We start from the raw sequence: 12121 nt of genomic DNA, 5'->3' as shown, positions 1-12121 counted from the left end.
ACGTTGGGGTCGGTGGGCAGAGCGTCCCGCCGGTTTTACTACCGGTTCTATAGAACCGGTGCGAACCGGGGGCAACCCACCACTGATCTAAGCCCACTAATTTATTTAATGAAAAGTATTTCAATGCTTAACAATAAATACTTAGAACTATAAGTTTGCGTCAAGCACCTTCTTAACTTCCCTGTTTAAATCAATGCCTGGAATCTGTTCGACTGCCTGACTTTGACTGGCCACATATGCCAATTCACTGAAGGTTTGCACCAGATTAGAGCAATGAAGTCTTTAATCTTTATTTCAAAGTCCTTACATTTAAGTACAAATGAATGAAATTAGAGAAAGGAAGTTGAGATAGATGTGACAGTTGTATCTTTCAAAGAGCAGGAAGCATTTAAAGATTTCTCAAAGCTTGCCATTTTTCAGGGATTAGCCATAAAAAAAAAATTGAGTATGGGCCAAATTGGACCGTGCATTTGTAGACAGGGTTGTTGGACCATATGACGATGCATTTAAAACTAGAGATGATAACTTGTCCTCTACAGTTTAATAACCATGCAATATTTATAGTTACGCTCTCTGGTTCCTTCCCCTTCTGCCTAGAGAGTCACTTTGATTAACTGGTATGCAGCAAAAACCTTTTTACGGGCTTCAGACTTTTTCTTCACCTTTTATGTATCCTGTTTACATATTTTAATATTAATGGAAAGAAGCAACCATAAAACACGAGTCTTGACAAAAAAAATGGCAGTATTTTAACATTTAAATTTGGCCATAAATAAGGTAAACATAATAAACAGGGGTGGTTGGTGGGGTTTTTTTTTTTCCCCTCTCTACACATATTGCAGATTGAGTTAGCCATAAACACGAAGCTTTATATTATCATGACTAAACTGCAGGGTTTAATAATCAGATTTTAATTTGGGACCTGCATTCCTAAAGTTATCTATGTTTTTTCCCCCCATTGTCAACACCTCATGCCCCCTTGCAGCCAGTTCGGGAGGCTTCAAGTCCCAACTAATCTTCTGTGCAAGTTCCTGCCTCAGAGTCCAGCTGCTATCTGCAATCCTCCTCCCTCCCTCCCTCCTTCCTGATTTCTCCTACAACTTCTCCCATCTTTCTTTTCTTTCCTGGAGAAAAGAAGAAGAAAAGAATCCACCCAGGAAAAAGAATGGACCGACGGGTTCAAATATGTCGACTGGCAATGTTAATCAAACTGAAAGTAGGTAGTAAGGCAAAGATTGGTGACAGCCATGATTCTAGGTATACTGATCTTAGTATATTTGGCTGATCTTAGTGTCAGTAAAGGAGAATATTTGTAGCTCAGAGTTGAAATGGGGCAGTGGTGGGTTGCACCGGTTCTATAGAACCAGTAGTAAAACCGGCAGGAGACTCCGCCCACCGACCCCGACATCATCAGAATGCTTCAGCGCATGCGCAGAAGAGTGCACGTGCGAGCGAAGCAAGAGCGTGCACGTGGCTCCATTGCGAACTGGTAGTAAAGGTAAGTAGAACCCACCCCTGAAATGGGGAGTCCTTGGTGTTCTCTGAGCTTGCTTGCTTTCTTATTTATTAATTCATTCATTCATTTATTTATTTGTTTGTTTGTCAAACATGTACAAGATAACAAGTATAGGTATGAACATAAACAAAGGAAGTAAAAATAAATGGGGACAGTACAACAGGAATAGTAGGCACGCTGGTGCGCTTATACACGCCCCCTTTATGGACCTCTTAAGAATGGAGTGAGGTCCACGGTAAACAGTTTTAGGTTTAAACTGTGAGGATTTGAGGCTGTAACAACGGAATCAGGTAGAGCATTCCAGGCGTTGACCACTCTGTTGCTGAAATCGTATTTCCTGCAATCGAGTTTGAAGCGATTTACCTTGAGTTTATATCGATTGTTTGCCCGTGTACTATTGTGGTTGAAACCGAAGAAGTCGTTGACAGGCAAGACGTTGTAGCAGACAATTTTGTGTACTATGCTTAAATCGGACCGCAGGCAGCACAATTCCATATTGTCCAAGCCCAAAATTTTAAGCCTGGTGGCTTAAAGGGATAAGGGATTCTATTGTGAGTAGAGGAGTGGAGTACTCTTCTCGTGAAATACCCCTGAACCCATTCATGTTAATGTCTGTGTTGCAATATTTTCAGGATCAGACTCAATAAATTTAGTAAGAGTTAAAGGTTTAAATATTTCTCCTTTTATTTACATTAGGCATTCTATATTCACTGAATATTCACAGATAGAAGCAAGGAAAATGGGTGCATACAGCTCCTTATATATACAATGGGTGGAGCTAGATATGGGAGTGGTGAATTATGAATACATTAAGAAGTGAAGAATAAATTAACCCCTGATACCCCGTTCATATACTATTTACACATTAGAGAATAAGGCATTTACATCTGACAAATCCCCCTCTAAATGCCGATTCGTTACGCTACACCAATTACATTCAGATTCAGGACAGTACAAAACATATAACTTAGAAGTCAAGTATTTATGCTGCTTAGAAGGTAAAGGCTTTGTCAATATGTCAGCTAATTGTTCTGAAGTTTCACAATGCACTGCTTTAATAAATCCATCCTGAGATAATTGTCTCACATGTTTAAATTTTATATCTATGTGTCTGGACCTTTGTCCAATGGCGTCAGATCTAGATATTTCAATAGCTGCTTTATTGTCTTCATGCATAACAAAAGGTAAAGCAGGTTTTTTCCAAACATCTGAAATTAAATCATTAAACCATACAAGGTTATTCGCAGCTTTAGATAAACAAACATATTCTGCTTCTGTCGTTGAAGTGGCCACTAATTCTTGTTTACCAGTGTACCAGTAAACTGGACAGTCATTTAAGAGGAATATATAACCAGATGTACTTTTTCTACATGAGGTGTCTCCAGCCCAATCCGCATCTGCGTAACATGTGAGCTTTGGTTCTCTATTATTGTTAGGTTCTAACATTAAACAAAAGTCTAATGTATTTTTCAGATATCTTAATATTCTTTTAACAGCTTCCCAGTGGTACATTGTTGGCTTGCTGACATGTCTGGATAATAAATTGAGGGGTAAAGCGATATCAGGTCTTGTCCAATTGGAGATATAAAGAAGTGAACCTATGACTGATCTATAAAACGTGTTATCTTTGAATTCAGGGGATGATTCATCAGCATTTCTTAGAAAGTCAGTCTGCATAGGAGTATCACAAGGTTTGGCATCACTTAGATTGCATTTGTTTAAGAGCTCTATGATCTTATCTCTCTGAGTAAGTTTGAATCCTCTTTTAGTCTTATTAATTTGAACACCAAGATACTTATTTACTTTACCTAAAGATTTCAATGAGAAATGTTCATTTAGCTTGGTTACAAATGTTTCTCTTCTCTCTTTATGTTTTCCTATGTATAAAATGTCATCCACATAGATCAATACAAACTCTTATGTAATCATCACCCTTTTTGACAAAGAAACAGTTATCAGCGGTGGTAGCATTGAAGTCCATAGTTTTAAGTACTTTTACTAAGCAATCATACCATCGTTTACCAGATTGTTTTAACCCGTATAAACTCTTGTTTAACAACCAAGTCTCATTCTTGTTTGTGTATTGACTGTGAGGTGCTCTTACATATATTTCCTTATCTAGTTTTGCGTGTAGATACGCAGTCTGTATGTCATATTGGAATACATCGAGATTGAGTGCTGATGCTACTACTAGAGCTGTTTTGACACTCTCAGTTCTTACTGTGGGTGAATATGTGTCAGTATAGTCCTCCGGATATTTCTGTGCATAACCTTGTGCAACTAGTCTAGCTTTGTATAGGGTATTGCCTCCCTCTAAGTTTTTAATTTTATATATCCACCTAGTACCAATAATTGTTTTATCTTTTGGTGCAATTGCAGGTGTAAATACGTTTAATCCTTGTAAACTTTCCATCTCTTTTTTCATTGCTAATTCCCATTTTTCTTTTTCTTTACGAGGAAGTTTTAACACTTCCTCATATGTATTAGGTGTAGTTGACTCACCATCCATATGCATTATGTAATCTTTGTATTTATTTGGCATCTGATTTCTGGTGTTTCTAATTGTTTTTTCAGGTTTACTATTATTATCATGCAAATATCTTGCTTCCTTTTTTGTTAGTGTATCTGTCTTTATTTTGTGTTGGCTATTTGTCCATGTTTTGGTTTTGTTTCTATGTTTGTTGATGTTTTGCTTTTCTATAGTCCCTTTCTCTTGAGATTTTGTATCTTTGTTGTTACTTGGAAATATTTCATTAAGATGTATTTTAGACCAGTTGGCCTGCTCATGGAACACAGCTGTTCTGGAAACTATAAATTTGTTATTATTATCAATGAATCTGTACCCTTTAGTGCCTGTCTCATATCCCATAAATCTGAGTCTTCTGGACACGTTTTCTCCCTTTCTTCTTAATTGCTTAGGTATGTGTACGTCTGCAGTGACTCCAAATATGTGCATGTGTGCCAATTTTGGTTTCCTATTATACATCACTTCATATGGTGTCTTATTTATAATGCTGGACCAGGTTCTATTCTGTGTGTAATTGGAATAATGTAGGGCTTCTGACCAGAATTGTTTGCTTAAGCCAGCATCTTCCAATGTGCATCTAATCATGGTTTGTAATGTTGAGTTCTTCCTCTCTGCAATTCCGTTCTGAAACGCAGAAAATGGACTAGATGTGTAATGTAACATTCCTTTGTCCTTCAACCATTGGGAGAATTCTTTAGACATGAATTCACATCCCCTATCTGTCATGATTTGTTTTATTTTGATATTGTGTTGTGTTTCTATGCGTTTATAAAATTCTTTAAATTTCTGAAAGGTTTCATCTTTGTGTTTTAATGTATAAACAAATCCATAGCGACTATAATCGTCCACTATGGTCAAGAAGTAACGTTTTCTATAAGTGATTGATGGAGTTAGTGGACCAACTAAGTCCATGTGTACTAAATCAAAAATTTTGTTGGTTGACCTAGTAGATTTTCTTGGCCTGGGGCTAGTTTTTAGTTTTGTAGATTTACATACTGAGCATTCCAAATAGTTTTCACAATTTTTTATTTTAACACCTTCTGCGTGTTCAGTCATTTTTTGTACTACAGGAAAACTGGCATGTCCTAACTTCCTATGTAAGATGTGAGCACACTCATCATGAATTGGCTTGCCTATTTTTGGTTTTTTTTCATTATGTGCATCTTTGTGATCATGAGATATTTTACATTCATCATTGTCACTGTTGCTAATGTTTTCATCATCTACTTCAATACAATCTTCCATATTTGAATCAATGTTGTGCAACCATTTTTCCTTTGTTATTAGATAAGGTAGGCCTCCTTTAATCATCACAGTGCCTATATCTATTTTATTTTTCTCCAAAGTCGCTTTTCCTTTAGAAAAAACAATGTTAATATCAGAATCCCTGCTTAGTTTTATGGCACTTAGTATGTTATGAGGTATTTCAGGTATTAGTAATACCCCCTCTATTTTTCCTAGGCCAGGTAAGGTTACATTCCCTCTACCTAATACTTGAACCTTTTCTTGGTTAGCTACCTTTATTACAAATTTATCTTCTACAAATGAAGATAATATATTTTTGTTATTAGTGGTGTGATTAGTTGCTCCAGAATCAATAAGCCAATTATTGTTCTCATTCTGCTGTATGTTAATGTTGTCTTGTTTATTTAACCCATTCAGTGAACCAGATTTTCTATCCTTTGAATTATCTCTGCCCCCTCTATTCTCTTTGTAATTTGGTGGGCTTCTATATCTATGTCTATCCATGGAAGACTGTCTATAATTGTATTTGTTTCTATATTCTGACCTATGTCTTTCTTTTGAAATTTTGGGGCAATCTCTTCTATTGTGTTCCCTGGATCCGCAGTTGTGACATCTAAAAGTCTCATTATATTTTTCTTGAAAAGCTACTTTTCTATATGGTTTGTGTTCTATGTGATTGTTAGAACGATTCCTTCTTGAATTGTCTTCTGCTATTAACTTATTGGATAGACTTTCTATGGATAAGTATCCTAGATTGATTGTGTCTAAGTGTGACATATAATTATCCCATGATGGGTCAAGTGAGTTGATGATAACACTTTTCATTGTTTGGTCTGAAATCACCTCCCCCCTTAAATGCAGTTCAGCTCTTATTTTGTTTAAAGATATTAAGTGCTCACTTATGGAAACCCCTGGTTTTATCCTAGATGAAAAGAAATCTTTAGACATCCTTGTGGTAGTAGCTACACTGTCACTGTGAAACAAATTGAACATGCATTGAATAATTTCTGAAACAGTCAGATTTTGCTTAATGCTGTGATACATTGCAGGAGATACACTAGAAATTAATAAGAAAAATGCTCTATGATGTAAACAGTCTAATTTTAGAGTCCAAGGTCTTTTTGGGGGACTAGTGATAAAAAACAGTAAGTTTTCTTTCATAAAGACAACCTGGAGCTGCTGATACCATTTTTGTAAATTAATGCCATCTATCCTCAGCTTTGGGAAGTCACTGGGTAAATTTCCGACATTATTAGGTCCATTACTTACAACCTGAGGTAGTCCATGGTCTCGTAAATGCTGAAAGTTACAAAACGGCGTGGGGATGCTCGCAACGAGCCTGCATGGTCTTCTCAGCAATTCATGTCTTCCCGGACCGTCTGCGTAGTCTTGCGCATGCGCGTTGTCCATTTCATCCCTGGAGTCGTCGTGAGAGGTTCTCGTCGTTGCGGCTCGCTCGTTCTGCTCCTCCTCAGACGAATCGGTCTCTGGCTCGATCTTGGGAGTCCTGACGATGGTGGCTGCTCTTCCTCTTCTTTTGAGAGCGTTGGTGCTTGCTTCGGTCTGTGGCGTGGGGCGGTATCGGCAGGGCTCTCTGGGTTCGGGCGTCGGCGCTCTTGTAGTCAGGATGGGAGCGGTTAGGTCTTGAGGCACTGGCTTGCTCGCTCGCTTCTTAGTTAACTTTTTGGTAATTTTTAGTTTTGGCCCAAATGCAGTAAAAAGCGTTTTCATTGCTGATTTTATCTGATTATTTGTTGAATCACCTTCACTTTCCGATTCTGATTCTTCTGAGGTGTTTGAGTCTTCTTTTTCGTTTTCGTTGTCTGATAATGTTTTTCGCGCCAGAAATTTTGAATTGAGTTTTCTGATTGGCTCTGCTTCGCTCACCCTGGAGGTCTGTTGAAACCAAGATGGCTGCCATTCAAAATTTCGCGCGGGATCACCGTTTTTCTTCTTCACAGTATTTTTTTCTGCAGTCATATCACTCACTATTTTTGGGTCTTTTGGTTTTTCATTAGTGATATGCTTCTCTCTCGCTGCTCCGCTGTTCTTCAGCATGTCTTGGAGGTTCGCGATGAGGCTTTCATCATTCTTCTGACTCTTTAATAGTTTTAATATCTCTGACCTGAGTTCGTTGTTTTCTATTTCGATTTCCTCCCGATCATCATTTTCATCTATTATTTCTTCGTCTTCAGTGGTATATTCTTCGGATTCTCTCGAAATCGCGTTTGTGGATTCGTCGATTATTTCTTGGTCCGTTTCCATTTCTTTGCTGTATGCCCTGGTGTTGGGCCTATCTCTCTTAGACATTTTTAAATTTTTTATTGAGTCAATTAACCATCCTCTGCTACCATATTGTTGCAATATTTTCAGGATCAGACTCAATAAATTTAGTAAGAGTTAAAGGTTTAAATATTTCTCCTTTTATTTACATTAGGCATTCTATATTCACTGAATATTCACAGATAGAAGCAAGGAAAATGGGTGCATACAGCTCCTTATATATACAATGGGTGGAGCTAGATATGGGAGTGGTGAATTATGAATACATTAAGAAGTGAAGAATAAATTAACCCCTGATACCCCGTTCATATACTATTTACACATTAGAGAATAAGGCATTTACATCTGACAGTCTGAAATACAGTGCACTAATGATGTTACCTAGTTAGGGTAATGAAACTTCTGCAAGAAAACAAGCAAGCTCAGAGAGCACCAAGGACCCATGATTTTAGTGCATTTAGCTGGGTCTGGTGTAATGTGGTATGGCTGCCATAGATTCTTTTGTTAGTTCTGGATCTAGGGACCCAAACAGTGTTCTGACATTGAATGAAACCACCATTTCACCTTCTATTTTTAGGTCCTTAATTTTCTGGAGACACTGTGATGGGGAGGTGGTAGAATGTTGTTACCCTCTCAGGGATGTCCTAGCTTTTTTCTACAGGTAGTCCTTGACTTACAACATTTCATTTAGATGACCATTCAGAGTTACAGCAGCACTGAAAAAAGTGACTTATGACCATTGTTCCCACTTATGACCGTTGCAGCATCCCCATGGTCATGGGATCAAAATTCAGACACTTGGCCACTGACTCACATTTATGACCTTTGCAGGGATCATGTATGTGATTCCCTTTTATGACCTTCTGACAAGCAAAGTCCATGGGGAAGCCAGATTCCCTTAATAAAGATGCTACTAACTTAACAACTTCAGTGATTTACTTAACAAATGTGACAAGACAGGCTGTAACATGAGGCAAAGCTTACTTAGCAAATGTCTCACTTAGCAACATAAATGTTGGGCTCAATTGGTCATAAGTCGAGGACTGCCTCCAGTTCTCTGACCAGGCTTCCCATTAGCAATTACCTCCCATCTCATCCTGCTCCCAGCTCTTGGGATTGTCTCTTTCCTCATGAAGCCAAGAGTTCGCCACCACCTTCCCTTTCTTTTGAACATAGTCTACCATTGATAATCTGACTAACTTTTTAACCCATCCTTCTCATTGTTCACGCCAGCCAGCCAGCCAGCCTCCAAGAATATTAGTGAAGACATGTGACACAGAGGTGGTATTCAGCAGGTTCTGACCAGTTCTGGAGAACCAGTAGTGGAAATTTTGAGCAATTCAGAGAACCAGTAAATACCACCTCTGACTTGCCCCGCCCCCATCTATTCTCTTCCTCCAGAGTCCCAGCTGATTGGGAGGAAATAGGGATTTTGCAGTAACCTTCCCCTGGAGTGGGGTGGGAATGGAGATTTTACAGTATCCTTACCAGGGTGAAATGCTCCCAGTTCGGACCAGATCAACCGATCCGGTAGTGATGACGGCAGGTGGTTCAGAGAACCGGTAGCAAAAATCCCTGCTCCCCCCCCCATGCCCAGCTGAGCCGCGCGATCATCAGAGGCTTTTTTTTTACTTTTAAAAACATTTTTTCTACAACCTCTTTGGCCGAAAAAATGCTTTTAAAAGTAAAAAAAAAAAAAAAGCCTCTGATGATTGCGTGGCTCAGCTGGGATCAACCTTTTCGGTTGTAGGAAAAAAATGCTTTTAAAAGCCTCTGACGATCCCAGCTTGCCTGATCGTCAGCAGCTTTTAAAAGTAAAAAAAAAAAAAGTTGGCCACGCCCACCCAGTCACATTACCCCCAACACCAAGCCCTGCCCACAGAACCGGTAGTAACAAATTTTACATTTCACCACTGATCCTTACCCTACCACGCCCACCAAGCCACACCCACAGAACCGGTAGTAAAAAAAATTTGAATCCCACCACTGATGTGACAACATAAAACTACTTTAGAGGACTACTTTAGAGGATAAGGGAGTCGGCTCAATGGTTCTGTGGAAATGCCTAGAAATTATTTCAGACTAGCCATTGTCATCAATATTACCCAGCTTCATAACTGAATAGTTTTGTATGGAATTTGAAGACAAAAGAATTTGCAGATTTGGTTCAAAAGTATTTGCATTTTTTTAACTGTTGGTAATATTTTTATTATGCAGTCTTTAAGAAACTTCATCTAATTCCTTGTTCATGTGTATTCTTTGCCACCTTTGCAGTGACTAAATACCTCAAAAACCGCAGAGATGGCAAAAATCTCAAATGTATTTGGAAGAAAGTCAACCAGGTCTCTAGTTTCCTAAAACAATTTGGGCAAAACTTTTTTTTTTTTGAGAAAGCAATACTATAATGGGGGGGGGGGGCGGAGGGGGAAGTGTTCGAAACAACCTGAAGTGTATGGAAGAGATGCCTATAATTTGTCTTTTAAAGTAACATTCTGATGTTTAATTATTATTCTCATCAAATCACCATAAAAACAGCATTAAAGCCTCTTGCCAGCAATAATTGGTACTTTCAGTTCGCAGGGTGTCACACCATTTTATTTCAATAATTTCAGCAGCAATCATGCCAATAATGAAACAGCAAAAAAAACCAAAAACAAACCCCAACCATTTCATGGATTGGTATTCCTCTGCTATATGAGAGGTGTCAACTCACGGCCTGCGGGACAGATGCGTCACAAGCTGGCCACGCCCACCCCGTTTAGCAAAGGGAAGGGAAACTTAGTCATGTGACGGCAACGTGACGCCGCAAGTTTGACATCCCTGTGCTAGATGATATGGGATGATTTTCCTTGTCACTTGATCAGTACTTAGGCTGCTCATTCCTTAGGCCAGTGTTTTTTTCAACTTTGACTACTCTTAAAATATGTGGACTTCAACTCCCAGAATTCCCCAGCTGGGATTGCTGGCTGGAGAATTCTGGGAGAATTCTCCAGCCAGCAATCCCAGCTGGGGAATTCTGGGAGTTGGAGTCCACATGTCTTAAGAGTGGTCAACGTTGAGAAACACTACTTTAGGCCATTTGCTATTCTGATCCTAACCAACTACTGGACTGGTGTTTGGATAAAATTGGGGTGGGGAGAAGATAAAATAAGGAAGAAAGAAGGATTATAGTAATCTGAGCTGAACTCTCCAAGTAGACAGATCTAGGTATGAATTTATCTGGACTTTATACTAGATGCCTCATGGTCTCCCAATGGGATTGGGAGTTCTATACAGGTAGTCCTTGACTTACAACTACAATTGAGCCCAAAATTTCTATTGCTAAGCAGTGCAGTTGTTAAGTGAGTTTTCCCCCATTTTATGATTGTTTTAGCTACAGTTATTAAGCGAATCACTGCAGCTCTTAAATTAATCATGTGGTTGTTAAGCTTATCCCATTGACTTTGCTTGTAGGAAGCCAGCTGGGAAGGTCTCAATATGTGATCACATGACCCTGGGACAGTACAACTGTCATAAATACATGCCATTTGCCAAGCACCCAAATTTTGATCACGTGACATAGGAATTCAGAATCAGAATAGAGCTGGAAGGGACCTTGGAGGTCTTCTAGTCCACCCTCTGATCAAGCAGGAGACCTTATACCACTTCTGATAAGTGACTGCCCAGTCTCTTCTTAAAAATCTCCAGAGATGACGCACCCACAACGTCTGAAGGCAAACTGTTCCACTGGTTAATTGTCCTCACTGTTAGGAAGTTTCTCCTGAATTCCAGGTTGAAATAATTCTTAATTATTTTAATTTTAATTAATATTTTAATTAATTCTTAATTCTGGGAGTTGAAATAGACAATTGCACTTTATTCATTAAACTCCTGCTAAATAAACCATGGTTCTTCACAGCATCTGAACCCAATCACTATTGTGCCACATTCCCGAAAGCTGACAAAGTCTGACATCAAAATAAATGCAACAATCGTTAAGTTTGAAAATCGGTCATAAATCACTTTTTTCAGTACTGTGGTAACTTTGAACAGTCACTAAACAAGTGATTGTAAGTTGAGGACTACCTTTATTAACAAATCAATAATTAAATGTTTCTAGGTCTATTATTGAGTTTTGCCCCATTTCTTGCTATAGTTGTTAAGTGAGTCATTGCAGTTGTTAAATTAATGACCTGTTTGTCATGTGAATCTGGCTTCCTCATTGACCTTGCTTGTTAGAAGGTCACAAAACGGGATCACATGATCCCCGAACCGTCATAAATGTGGATCAGTTGCCAAGCATCTGAATTTTGATCACAAGGATGCTGCAGTGGTCATAAGTGTGAAAAATAATTACAAGTCATATTTTTTTCAGTGCCATTGTAACTTTGGACGATCACTAAATGAATTGTTGTAAGTTGAGAACTACCTGTAGTTTATATTACAGCAATTGTATTCATTACTGGCCACTAGAAGGCGCTATGTGAGTGGTTTCATTCTTGTTAGAATTGGTTACAGCATTATCCAGAGTTTTCTGGGGATTTTTCAAAATAGCAGTAATGAGAAAAGCT

Source organism: Pituophis catenifer, unplaced genomic scaffold, assembly GCF_029215685.1.
Source record: "Pituophis catenifer annectens isolate HBS135680 unplaced genomic scaffold, rPitCat1.0.hap2 SCAF_2, whole genome shotgun sequence".
NCBI lineage: Eukaryota > Metazoa > Chordata > Lepidosauria > Squamata > Colubridae > Pituophis > Pituophis catenifer.
Note: the sequence above shows the minus strand (reverse complement) of the source record.